Source organism: Coregonus clupeaformis, chromosome 1 (genome assembly GCF_020615455.1).
Source record: "Coregonus clupeaformis isolate EN_2021a chromosome 1, ASM2061545v1, whole genome shotgun sequence".
NCBI lineage: Eukaryota > Metazoa > Chordata > Actinopteri > Salmoniformes > Salmonidae > Coregonus > Coregonus clupeaformis.
In genome coordinates, this window is record NC_059192.1 from 78764618 (window position 1) to 78779620 (window position 15003).

The following is a 15003-nucleotide window of genomic DNA, read 5'->3' on the forward strand; positions in this document are numbered from 1 at the left end:
ATTGGTAACGTGACATTTTATGTTGTAACTGCAGTCGACATGTGGGTCTACTGTGCCTACTTTGGGTATAATAATAATGTGATAAATAATATTTATCAAAGATAGACTTGATTATATGTATCCCTTGTTATATTAACTTATATTGTTAGCTAGCGTTGTTAGGAGTCAGCAGCTATAGCAATCATATTAATATAATGTAGGTACAGTGGGGGAAAAAAGTATTTAGTCAGCCACCAATTGTGCAAGTTCTCCCACTTAAAAAGATGAGAGAGGCCTGTAATTTTCATCATAGGTACACGTCAACTATGACAGACAAATTGAGAAAAATAAATCCAGAAAATCACATTGTAGGATTTTTTATTAATTTATTTGCAAATTATGGTGGAAAATAAGTATTTGGTCACCTACAAACAAGCAAGATTTCTGGCTCTCACAGACCTGTAACTTTTTCTTTAAGAGGCTCCTCTGTCCTCCACTCGTTACCTGTATTAATGGCACCTGTTTGAACTTGTTATCAGTATAAAAGACACCTGTCCACAACCTCAAACAGTCACACTCCAAACTCCACTATGGCCAAGACCAAAGAGCTGTCAAAGGACACCAGAAACAAAATTGTAGACCTGCACCAGGCTGGGAAGACTGAATCTGCAATAGGTAAGCAGCTTGGTTTGAAGAAATCAACTGTGGGAGCAATTATTAGGAAATGGAAGACATACAAGACCACTGATAATCTCCCTCGATCTGGGGCTCCACGCAAGATCTCACCCCGTGGGTTCAAAATGATCACAAGAATGTTGAGCAAAAATCCCAGAACCACACGGGGGGACCTAGTGAATGACCTGCAGAGAGCTGGGACCAAAGTAACAAAGCCTACCATCAGTAACACACTACGCCGCCAGGGACTCAAATCCTGCAGTGACAGACGTGTCCCCCTGCTTAAGCCAGTACATGTCCAGGCCCATCTGAAGTTTGCTAAAATGCATTTGGATGATCCAGAAGAGGATTGGGAGAATGTCAGATGAAACCAAAATATAACTTTTTGGTAAAAACTCAACTCGTCGTGTTTGGAGGACAAAGAATGCTGAGTTGCATCCAAAGAACACCATACCTACTGTGAAGCATGGGGGTGGAAACATCATGCTTTGGAGCTGTTTTTCTGCAAAGGGACCAGGATGACTGATCCGTGTAAAGGAAAGAATGAATGGGGCCATGTATCGTGAGATTTTGAGTGAAAACCTCCTTCCATCAGCAAGGGTCTCCAGATCTCAACCCCATAGAAAATCTTTGGAGGGAGTTGAAAGTCTGTGTTGCCCAGCGACAGCCCCAAAACATCACTGCTCTAGAGGAGATCTGCATGGAGGAATGGGCCAAAATACCAGCAACAGTGTGTGAAAACCTTGTGAAGACTTACAGAAAACGTTTGACCTGTGTCATTGCCAACAAAGGGTATATAACAAAGTATTGAGAAACTTTTGTTATTGACCAAATACTTATTTTCCACCATAAATTGCAAATAAATTCATTAAAAATCCTACAATGTGATTTTTCTGGATTTTTTTTCTCATTTTGTCTGTCATAGTTGACGTGTACCTATGATGAAAATTACAGGCCTCTCTCATCTTTTTAAGTGGGAGAACTTGCACAATTGGTGGCTGACTAAATACTTTTTTTCCCTACTGTAACTTCAAGGGAAGGAAACTTTATTTTGTGGAAGCAGAGAAAAAAACAACATGCAGGCACACTCACTCACCCACCCACCTAGGAAAGCACAAACCCCCCCACTCCCCATACACAGTGTTCCAGGGACCATTTCAGTCCACCGGGGTCCTGCCATAGAGAGAGATTACTGTGTCCAACGTCATGAGATTTATAGTCCAGATTAAGCCTCTGTATTATAGTTGTGGTTTAGTGGATGTCTAGGGGATTAGTACAAATTGCAGCTCTGTTTAAAACGGTGTATTTCTGGCCAACAGAGCCCATGTTTTTGGAGCAGGTTGCCACTTTAGAGGCTTAATTACATAGGCTTGTGGACTGAGCCTGAACAGACATGTGGACGAGATGGAGGAAAACCTAAATTATGAGTACAGGATGTGAGGACCAGTGGCATGGCTTAAACTAAGGCTGGGGGGAGAGAAGTTGGGAGAGAGGCAGAGGGGTTAGGACTGGGGTGAAGAGAGAAAGGGTGGGAGAGAAGGACTGTATGGGTCTGGGCCAGGAAAAGAAGGGCTGGCACGCAGGAGGTTGGTGGCACCTTAATTGGGGAGAACGGGCTGGTGGTAATGGTTGGAGCAGAATAGGTGGAATGGTATCAAATATAACAAACACATGGTTTCCATGCGTTTGATGCCATTCCATTGGCTACGTTCCAGCCATTTTGAGTCGTCCTCCCCTCACCATCCCGGCACAGGAAGAGAGGAGAAGGGAGAGAGGGGGTAAGGCTGGGAAAGTTTGGCTAGGGCTGGGAGAGAGGGGCTCCATAGGTCTGGGAAGGGTTGATGAGGGGCTGATGCCAGGTCAAGGGTTAAGATTAGGCAGGGGCGGAACTTTCACTGGGGACGGGGGGGGACATGTTTTATCATTGGAATGTGATACAAAACGAGGCAATGGTGTGCTTTAGGACCATGCGGACGCCTCCGAGTGGTCTGGTAGGCTGTTTGGAGTGTTTATCCGACTGGATATATAAAAATATATATATATTATGTCCCCCCCACTTCTAAAACCAAAGTTGCACCCCTGAGATTAGGTTAGGTTTAGGTTCCTAACTCCATAGACTCACCAGAGTGTACAGTACATCACGCAAAGTTCCTTACCTTTATGAGCGGCAGAGGGTCTGAGTTACCAAATGCTGCGGTAAAGCTCAATGGCATATTGTCGGAAAAGTTTCTGTTATATACAGTGGGGAGAACAAGTATTTGATACACTGCCGATTTTGCAGGTTTTCCTACTTACAAAGCATGTAGAGGTCTGTAATTTTTATCATAGGTACACTTCAACTGTGAGAGACGGAATCTAAAACAAAAATCCAGAAAATCACATTGTATGATTTTAAAGTAATTAATTTGCATTTTATTGCATGACATAAGTATTTGATCACCTACCAACCAGTAAGAATTCCGGCTCTCACAGACCTGTTAGTTTTTCTTTAAGTTTCTTTCGTTTTCTTTAGTTTTTCTGGCCTCCCGAGTGGCGCAGTGGTCTAGCTGTGCCACTGGAGATCCTGGTTCGAATCCAGGCTCTGTCGTAGTCGGCTGCGACCGGGAGACCCATGTGGCGGCGCACAATTGGCCCAGGGTAGGGGAGGGAATGGCCGGCAGGGATGTAGCTCAGTTGGTAGAACCCGTTGTGGGTTCGATTCCCACGGGGAGTATAAAAATAATAATGCATGCACTAACTGTAAGTCGCTCTGGATAAGAGCATCTGCTAAATGACAAAAAATGTAAAAGAAGCCCTCCTGTTCTCCACTCATTACCTGTATTAACTGCACCTGTTTGAACTCGTTACCTGTATAAAAGACACCTGTCCACACACTCAATCAAACAGACTCCAACCTCTCCACAATGGCCAAGACCAGAGAGCTGTGTAAGGACATCAGGGATACAATTGTAGACCTGCACAAGGCTGGGATGGGCTACAGGACAATAGGCAAGCAGGTTGGTGAGAAGGCAACAACTGTTGGCGCAATTATTAGAAAATGGAAGAAGTTCAAGATGACGGTCAATCACCCTCGGTCTGGGGCTCCATGCAAGATCTCACCTTGTGGGGCATCAATGATCATGAGGAAGGTGAGGGATCAGCCCAGAACAACACAGCATGACCTGAAGAGAGCTGGGACCACAGTCTCAAAGAAAACCATTAGTAACACACTACGCCGTCATGGATTAAAATCCTGCAGCGCACACAAGGTCCCCCTGCTCAAGCCAGCGCATGTCCAGGCCCATCTGAAGTTTGCCGATGATCCAGAGGAGGAATGGGAGAAGGTCATGTGGTCTGATGAGACAAAAATATAGCTTTTTGGTCTAAACTCCACTCGCCGTGTTTGGAGGAAGAAGAAGGATGAGTACAACCCCAAGAACACCATCCCAACCATGAAGCATGGTGGAAACATCATTCTTTGGGGATGCTTTTCTGCAAAGGGGACAGGACGCTTGCACCGTATTGAGGGGAGGATGGATGGGGCCATGTATCTTGGCCAACAACCTCCTTCCCTCAGTAAGAGCATTGAAGATGGGTCGTGGCCGGGTCTTCCAGCATGACAACGACCCGAAACACACAGCCAGGGCAACTAAGGAGTGAGAAGCATCTCAAGGTCCTGGAGTGGCCTAGCCAGTCTCCAGACCTGAACCCAATAGAAAATCTTTGGAGGGAGCTGAAAGTCCGTATTGCCCAGCGACAGCCCCGAAACCTGAAGGATCTGGAGAAGGTCTGTATGGAGGAGTGGGCCAAAATCCCTGCTGCAGTGTGTGCAAACCTGGTCAAGACCTACAGGAAACGTATGATCTCTGTAATTGCAAACAAAGGTTTCTGTACCAAATATTAAGTTCTGCTTTTCTGATGTATCAAATACTTATGTCATGCAATAAAATGGAAATTAATTACTTAGAAATCATACAATGTGATTTTCTGGATTCCGTCTCTCACTGTTGAAGTGTACCTTTGATAAAAATTACAGACCTCTACATGCTTTGTAAATAGAAAAACCTGCTAAATCGGCAGTGTATCAAATACTTGTCCTCCCCACTGTACATGCAATTAAGCATAATAATCCAGAGCGATTTACAGTTAGTGAGTGCATCATATATATATTTTTTCATATTAGCCCCCCGTGGGAATCGAACCCACAACCCTGGCGTTGCAAGCGCCATGCTCTACCAACTGAGCTACATGGAGCCCAACTGAGCTATAAGGTGCATCCATAATGCCTTCAGATCTATCATATGAATTTATCACAATAAATGTTCATTTTATTTACACTTTACACCGTCTTTCTGTGTCTCTGGATCGTGTAATGTTATTAATGGTAGAAGCTACTGGAAGTAGTGTGGTTGTCAACTGTTAAATATGAAGGGGCAAATCCGCACTTCCACTTAAGTCAAATTTTCACTAAGGCTGAAATTCATTTTTTCAATGGCAATGGCAGATAGTGAACATTTGAGGGAGTTAGGATTCACCCCAAAAAGCCTTCATCACTTCAGAATGCTTTTTTTCACCAATGCATCACAGAGTAAATTCCAACAACCATTACTCCATGGTGACATTTTGTATCTTTAATTAAAAACAAATGTCATTTTGTACAAGATATTTACAGCATGAAAATATACATGAATGACTACAAACACCATGAATTAATAAAGAAACAGAACACTAAAAACACACTAAAATATAATTGTATATTTATGCACACTAAGGAAGAAAAGAAAAGACAAATACAAACAAACGTGTTACGTTGTTTTGGTCTAGTCGCAGTGGCTACATTTGAAATATATATTTTTGTCTGAGTAAAGGACTAGAATATGTCACTCAATGTACAGGTAACTGCCAAAATAAAGGAAACACCAACATAGTCTTAATAGGGCGTTGGGCCACCACGAGCCAGAACAGCTTCAATGCACATTGGCATAGATTCTACAAGTGTCTGGAACTCTATTGGAGGGAAAACGCTGGTGTTTTGTTGATGGTGGTGGAAAACGCTGTCTCAGGCGCCGCTCCAGAATCTCCCATAAGTGTTCAATTGGGTTGAGATCTGGTGACTGAAATGGCCATGACATATGGTTTACATGGTTTTCATGCTCATCAAACCATTCAGTGATCACTCGTGCCCTGTGGATGGGGGCATTGTCATCCTAGGGCGGTAGGTAGCTTAGTGGGTAAGAGCGTTGTGCCAGTAACCGAAAGGTCGCTGGTTCTAATCCCCGAGCCGACTAGGTGAAAAATCTGTCAATGTGCCCTTTAGTAAGGCACTTAACCCTAATTGCTCCAGTAAGTCGCTCTGGATAAGAGCGTCTGCTAAATGACTAAAATGTAAATGTATAGCCATGGTAGCCAAAATAATGGCCTGCCCAGCATTTTTATACATGCATGATGGGATGATAATTGCTTAATTAACTCAGGACCCATACCTGTGTGGAAGCACCTACTTTCAATATACTTTGTATCCCTCATTTACTCATGTGTTTCCATTATTTTTGGCAGTTACCTGTATGTCATTTTCAGTTAAAGATACTGTATTTACACAGAAAATGGTTATTATGGGGTTAGGAAGAAAAGTGAGAAATGTGGAAAGGGGTATCCAGAGTGCACTGTGCTTTCACCGAGGGGTTTCCTCAGTGTTATTTTAGTCAACAAAAATAAGGACTCAAATATTTGTTAAACACCTACTTTTTCAGCGGCAATTGACTAGACTTTAACTGACTAAATAGACCAGAAAAAACTATAACAAAAAAAATATATATATATCTTTTCAGTTTACTAAAACGAGATGAGACTAAATTATCTAAAATCTGACTACTAAGTGGACTGACAAGAGTTTTTGGAGGCTGATTGGTGGTGGTGCTCATGCTTCTTATCACTCAGAATTATGTAGAATGTTTCCCAGTTGCTTTGAATGATCAAAATCATAGTGTAAGAACACTTTTAAAGCCTCAAATGAAAAGATTATCCAACTTTCAAAACCACTTGAGGGCAAATAAATCTGATTTTACCATTCAGACACAAGTCACATGGCCAGGAATCAGATTTGTATCTGACTTCAAACCACCTACGAAGGTGGTTTGAAATGTGGCTTAAATTATCAAATTCCATGTGCTTTTTGCCTGTTCAGACTGCAGGAAAATGAAAAGATTCGAATCGGATATGCAAATAAATAGGATTTAAGTCATTTCAAACTGCCAATGTGAACACAGCTTAAGAAAACGGCTTGAGAGATTACCGTTCAAAAGATATGACCCATAATACCGACGCTACGTTTTTTGGCGGGGCGCATTTAACATTCATAAAGCATATCGCAGACCGTTCTAAAACTAGGCTATTTGCGGACCGGACCGTTAACCATTTATTTAGGCTACACTTTGTTCAGTCATGTTACCTCATTAGCTAGCTATAGCTAACAACCTGGGGCGTATTCAGCAGGATGCAACGTTTTGAAACGTTCTGATAGAAATATGCTGTGGAGAACAAACATGCCTATCTGACATGTTGAATAAGGAATAAAGTCAGCTCTATTCATGGTATGTCTATATGCAACGTTCAACAACGTTTTGCAACAGAACGTGGCCCTGGTAACATTACCAGTAGCCTATGCAAACATTTGGTGGCACAGAAAGAAAGGAAAAGGGATAGGAAACAATTTATTGACTAAATTCTACTTGCCACTACATTATATCTGACTGGGTAAATAACTTTATTTTGAGTTAATGTGGACCCAGTGACTCAGACTTGAGCACTTGGACCAAGACTCGAGAACTGGGACTTGGACTTCAGCCATAGGGACTCGTGAGTCAACCATTGGTGACTCGGACTTGGACTCGAGCACTCGGACTCGAGGTTTAATTAATCAACTACATCACTGGGCAAACAGTCATTAGCTCCCGTTCAAAGTCATTACCCACTGGGCAAAAACAGGTTGAATCAACATTGTTTCCATGTCATTTCAACAAAAACATTTAATGTGATGACATTGAATCAATGTGGAAAACTGATTGGATTTGAAAAAAGTAATCAACGTAAGGAAATGTAATATTTTATTCACCCAACTTTTATCCTAAATCCAATTACGTGACATTTTATGTTGATCTCATGTTGAATTCAGGTTAGTTGACAACTCAACCAAATGTAAATCAATACTAGACGTTGAACTGACGTCTGTGCCCAGTGGGTAGCCCCCTATTCTACTTCTGGATATCAATGTGGCTGCGGCGTCTTTGGAACGTTGATAACAATGGCATAGACCAGACCGAGGCCAGATAATTCGTATATTTATTCTTATATATGTTTGTCATATTTCTGCTGTTGGGATGCGAATAGGATGTTATGCAGAAAAATATGTTGGTAGAACAAGGCTACTGTATGTACAGTTGAAGTCGGAAGTTTACATACACTGAGGTTGGAGTCATTAAAACTTGTTTTTCAACCACTCCACAAATGTCTTGTTAACAAACTATAGTTTTGGCAAGTTGGTTAGGACATCTACTTTGTGCATGACACAAGTAATTTCCAACAATTGTTTACAGACAGATTCTTTCACTTATAATTCACTGTATCACAATTCCAGTGGGTCAGAAGTTTGTGCCTTTAAACAGCTTGGAAAATTCCAGAAAATTATGTCATGGCTTTAGAAGCTTCTGATAGGCTAATTGACATAATTTGAGTCAATTGGAGGTGTACCTGTGGATGTATTTCAAGGCCTACCTTCAAACTCAGTGCCTCTTTGCTTGACATCATGGGAAAATCAAAAGAAATCAGCCAAGACGTCAGAAAAAAAACTTGTAGACATCCACAAGTCTGGTTCATCCTTGGGAGCAAATTCCAAATGCCTGAAGGTACCACGTTCATCTGTACAAACAATAGTATGCAAGTATAAACACCATGGGACCATGCAGCCCAGGAAGGAGACGCGTTCTGTCTCCTAGAGATGAACGTACTTTGGTGCGAAAAGGGCAAATCAATCCCAGAACAACAAGGACTTTGTGAAAATGCTGGAGGAAACAGGTACAAAAGTATCTATATCCACTGTAAAACGAGTCCTATATCGACATAACCTGAAAGGCCGCTCAGCAAGGAAGAAGCCACTGCTCCAAAACCGCCATGGGGACAAAGATCGTACTTTTTGGAGAAAGGTCCTCTGGTCTGATTAAACAAAAATAGAACTGTTTGGCCATAATGACCATTGTTATGTTTGGAGGAAAAAGGGGTATGCTTGCAAGCCGAAGAACACCATCCCAACCGTGAAGCATGGGGGTGGCAGCATCATGCTGTGGGGGTGCATTGCTGCAGGAGGGACTGGTGCACTTCACAAAATAGATGGCATCATGAGGAAGGAAAATTATGTGGATATATTGAAGCAACATCTCAAGACATCAGTCAGGAAGTTAAAGCTTGGTCAAAAATTGTCTTCCAAATGGACAATGACCCCAAGCATACTTCCAAAGATGTGGCAAAATGGCTTAAGGACAACAAAGTCAAGGTATTGGAGTGGCCATCACAAAGCCCTGACCTCAATCCTACAGAAAATGTGTGGGCAGAACTGAAAAAGCGTGTGCGAGCAAGGCCTACAAACCTGACACAGTTACACCAGCTGTGTCAGGAGGAATGGGCCAAAATTCACCCAACTTATTGTGGGAAGCTTGTGGAAGGCTACCCGAAACATTTGACCCAAGTTAACCAATTTAAAGGCAGTGCTACCAAATACTAATTGAGTGTATGTCAACTTCGGACCCACTGGGAATGTGATGAAAGAAATAAAAGCTGAAAGAAATAATTCTCTCTACTATTATTCTGACATTTCACATTCTTCAAATAAAGTGGTGATCCTAACTGACCTAAGACAGGGAATCTTTACTAGGATGAAATGTAAGGAATTGCAAAAACTGAGTTTAAATGTATTTGGCTAAGGTGTATGTAAACTTCCGACTTCAACTGTATGTTTGTGCACATGGAAGTCAGTGATTTATGTTTACTATAGGTTAATGAGGCAATACAAATGTGATGTGACTAAAATAGCCCACTGTGTTAGCCATTACACCTGTGCTACTGTGATAGTCATTACACCTGTGCTACTGTGATAGTCATTACACCTGTGCTACTGTGTTAGCCATTACACCTGTGCTACTGTGTTAGCCATTACACCTGTGCTACTGTGATAGTCATTACACCTGTGCTACTGTGTTAGCCTTTACACCTGTGCTACTGTGTTAGCCATTACACCTGTGCTACTGTGTTAGCCATTACACCTGTGCTACTGTGATAGTCATTACACCCGTGCTACTGTGATAGTCATTACACCTGTGCTACTGTGTTAGCCATTACACCTGTGCTACTGTGATAGTCATTACACCTGTGCTACTGTGTTAGCCATTACACCTGTGCTACTGTTATAGCCATTACACCTGTGCTACTGTGATAGTCATTACACCTGTGCTACTGTGTTAGCCATTACACCTGTGCTACTGTGATAGTCATTACACCTGTGCTACTGTGATAGTCATTACACCTGTGCTACTGTGTTAGCCATTACACCTGTGCTACTGTGATAGTCATTACACCTGTGCTACTGTTTCCACCTGACTGTGTTACAGATGATGCTACATCCACACTGTGACAGAGGATATGATGGAACAGAATATGTTCTATTCCTCTCTTAAAGATACATCTTGAATGTTGGAAAATGGTAACCATGTAGACCTATACGATTAAATTGAAGATGAATGTTTCTACCGTATGTGATGAACACATATTTAGTTTAGATATTATTTGGGTTAAATGCTTTGTGTGTTAATAAGTGCCGTCAGAAAATGACAAACACAACAAACGATGAATATGATATTGGGTGATCTAGATGACATTGATGATAATGGCCACCAAATGAAAAATGAATCGCATTGAACAAGGGTGACCATTAATGTGTTGACCAATGTAAACCTTGCCTAAAAGCTGGATATTTCCCATATTTTTGTATGTTTGTTTAATCAAAATGCAGCTTGGTCAACAACAAAGAGTCGAGTTTGAATCGTGACTTTTTTGTTTGTTCAAGATAAAAATGATTTTTTATGCATGCAATAGATGTTCGCTCCACTCTTTCCAGACCCTTTCCAATTGTGATTGATCATCTCATTGGGATATGTGTGGTACTGAAAAGATATCTAGAACTCTTTATTATACTTTGTATATTAAAACCACAATGGTAATGGTGTTACCACAAAATATATTCAGGTGCTATATAAAAAAATAGATCATACTGATTTCCATTTATCCGTTAGATTCCTTTTTATAGTCTCTGTTTTACTTTGTAATATAAAAGACCACAGCTCTAGTTTAATCCCTTCTTATGAGGAAGCACAACTGAAGACTCCCATATTTATCTATGGTTCCCCACATTGAAATAGAATTACATTCTATTAACTATATTTCCATGGCAGTGGCTGCCAAAATGTTGATATAACCACTGTAACAGTTCCATAATGACCTGTTTGTCATGCCTTAGGCTAATATATCATGCACTATCCAGCACAAACCTCTACATCAGGGATCATCAACTAGATTTAGCCGCGGGCCGACATTTTCTTGAGCGGATGGTCAGGGGACTGGTACATAATTACAAATAATTTGTAGACTGCAAATTGACCGCAAAATGCCCAAACAGATATAATATTTGACTAAAACATAATCATTTCAAACCTTGCTTACATTTGTATACGATCACATGTATCTCTCTACTACGCGTGGGAATACTTTGGAACAGATTTCCAAAATTAGAATCACCTGGAGCTGATTTGCTGGTGTTTTTAGTGTTTTATGTCCAGCAATGTTTTTCTAAAATTCTAAAATTATTTAAAAAAATATATACAGTGGGGAAAAAAAGTATTTAGTCAGCCACCAATTGTGCAAGTTCTCCCACTTAAAAAGATGAGAGAGGCCTGTAATTTTCATCATAGGTACACGTCAACTATGACAGACAAATTGAGAAAAAAATTCCAGAAAATCACATTGTAGGATTTTTTATGAATTTATTTGCAAATGATGGTGGAAAATAAGTATTTGGTCACCTACAAACAAGCAAGATTTCTGGCTCTCACAGACCTGTAACTTCTTCTTTAAGAGGCTCCTCTGTCCTCCACTCGTTACCTGTATTAATGGCACCTGTTTGAACTTGTTATCAGTATAAAAGACACCTGTCCACAACCTCAAACAGTCACACTCCAAACTCCACTATGGCCAAGACCAAAGAGCTGTCAAAGGACACCAGAAACAAAATTGTAGACCTGCACCAGGCTGGGAAGACTGAATCTGCAATAGGTAAGCAGCTTGGTTTGAAGAAATCAACTGTGGGAGCAATTATTAGGAAATGGAAGACATACAAGACCACTGATAATCTCCCTCGATCTGGGGCTCCACGCAAGATCTCACCCCGTGGGGTCAAAATGATCACAAGAACGGTGAGCAAAAATCCCAGAACCACACGGGGGGACCTAGTGAATGACCTGCAGAGAGCTGGGACCAAAGTAACAAAGCCTACCATCAGTAACACACTACGCCGCCAGGGACTCAAATCCTGCAGTGCAAGACGTGTCCCCCTGCTTAAGCCATTACATGTCCAGGCCCATCTGAAGTTTGCCAGAGTGCATTTGGATGATCCAGAAGAGGATTGGGAGAATGTCATATGGTCAGATGAAACCAAAATATAACTTTTTGGTAAAAACTCAACTCGTCGTGTTTGGAGGACAAAGAATGCTGAGTTGCATCCAAAGAACACCATATCTACTGTGAAGCATGGGGGTGGAAACATCATGCTTTGGGGCTGTTTTTCTGCAAAGGGACCAGGACGACTGATCCGTGTAAAGGAAAGAATGAATGGGGCCATGTATCGTGAGATTTTGAGTGAAAACCTCCTTCCATCAGCAAGGGCATTGAAGATGAAACGTGGCTGGGTCTTTCAGCATGACAATGATCCCAAACACACCGCCCGGGCAACGAAGGAGTGGCTTCGTAAGAAGCACTTCAAGGTCCTGGAGTGGCCTAGCCAGTCTCCAGATCTCAACCCCATAGAAAATCTTTGGAGGGAGTTGAAAGTCCGTGTTGCCCAGCGACAGCCCCAAAACATCACTGCTCTAGAGGAGATATGCATGGAGGAATGGGCCAAAATACCAGCAAAAGTGTGTGAAAACCTTGTGAAGACATACAGAAAACGTTTGACCTGTGTCATTGCCAACAAAGGGTATATAACAAAGTATTGAGAAACTTTTGTTATTGACCAAATACTTATTTTCCACCATAATTTGCAAATACATTCATTAAAAATCCTACAATGTGATTTTCTGGAAATTTTTTCCTCATTTTGTCTGTCATAGTTGACGTGTACCTATGATGAAAATTACAGGCCTCTCTCATCTTTTTAAGTGGGAGAACTTGCACAACTGGTGGCTGACTAAATACTTTTTTTCCCCACTGTATATATATATACACTACCAGTCAAAAGTTTGGGCACACCTCCTCATTCAAGGGTTTTTCTTTCTTTTTACTATTTTCTACATTGTAGAATAATAGTGAAGACATCAAAACTATGAAATAACACATATGGAATCATGTAGTAACCAAAAAAGTGTTAAACAAATCAACATATATTTTATATTTGAGATTCTTCAAAGTAGCCACCCTTTGCCTTGATGACAGCTTTGCACACTCTTGGCATTCTCTCAACCAGCTTCATGAGGTAGTCACCTGGAATGCATTTCAATTAACAGGTGTGCCTTGTTAAAAGTTAATTTGTGGAATTTCTTTCCTTCTTAATGCGTTTGAGCCAATCAGTTGTGTTGTGACAAGGTAGGTTTGGTATACATAGCCCTATTTGGTGAAAGACCAAGTCCATATTATGGCAAGAACAGCTCAAATAAGCAAAGAGAAACGACAGTCCATCATTACTTTAAGACATGAAGGTCAGTCAATCTGGAAAATTTCAGGAACTTTTAAAGTTTCTTCAAGTGCAGTCGCAAAAACCATTAAGCGCTACGATAAAATCTCATGAGGACCGCCACAGGAAAGGAAGACCCAGAGTTACCTCTGCTGAAGAGGATAAGATCATTAGAGTTACCAGCCTCAGAAATTGCAGCCAAAGTAACAGTCACAGAGTTCAAGTAACAGACACATCTCAACATCAACTGTTCAGAGGAAACTGTGTGGCCTTCATGGTCGAATTGTCGCAAAGAAACCACTACTAAAGGACACCAATAAGAAGAAGAGTGACACTGTCTGTGATTTATTTAGAATTCAAGGCACACTTAACCAGCATGGCTACCACAGCATTCCTTCTGGTTTGGGTTTAGTGGGACTATCATTTGTTTTTCAACAGGACAATGACCCAACACACCTCTAGGCTGTGTAGTCACATTAACTCTACCCACATGTACATATTACCTCAATTACCTCGATTAACCGGTGCCCCCGCACATTGACTCTGTAACGGTACCCCCTGTATATAGCCTCCCTTCTGTTATTTATTTATATCAAATAATTATTTAATATTTTTATTCTTTACTTATCTATTTTTTACTTAACACTTATTTTTTCTTAAAACTGCATTGTTGGTTAAGGGCTTGTAAGTAAGCATTTCACTGTAAGGTCTACACCTGTTGTATTCGGCACCTGTGGCAAATACAATTCGATTTGATTTAATTTGATAAGGGCTATTTTACCAAGAAGGAGCGTGATGGAGTGCTGCATCAGATGACCTGGCCTCCACAATCCCCCGACCTCAACCAAATTGAGATGGTTTGGGATGAGTCGGACCGCAGAGTGAAGGAAAAGCAGCCAAAAGTGCTCAGCATATGTGGGAACTCCTTCAAGACTGTTGGAAAAGCATTCCAGGTGAAGCTGGTTGAGAGAATGCCAAGAGTGTGCAAAGCTGTCATCAAGGCAAAGGGTGGCTATTTAAATAATCTCAAATATAAAATATATTTTGATTTGTTTAACACTTGTTTGGTTACTACATGATTCCATATGTGTTATTTCATAGTTTTGATGTCTTCACTATTATTCTACAATGTAGAAAATAGTAAAAATAAAGAAAAGCCCTGGAATGAGTAGGTGTGTCCAAACTTTTGACTGATAATGTATATTTGTTTTTGCTAAGAAAACTTGGGAGGCCTAATAAAATCACTGCCAGTTGGGGAACCCTGCCCTACATTATCTGGACCGTCCTCTCCCAGACTCTGACAGACAGGGGAAAGACATGCAATTATGCCATCCACATTATCTAGATGTCAGTGAGTGAGCCTCACAGTCACTGGCCAGAAGGGA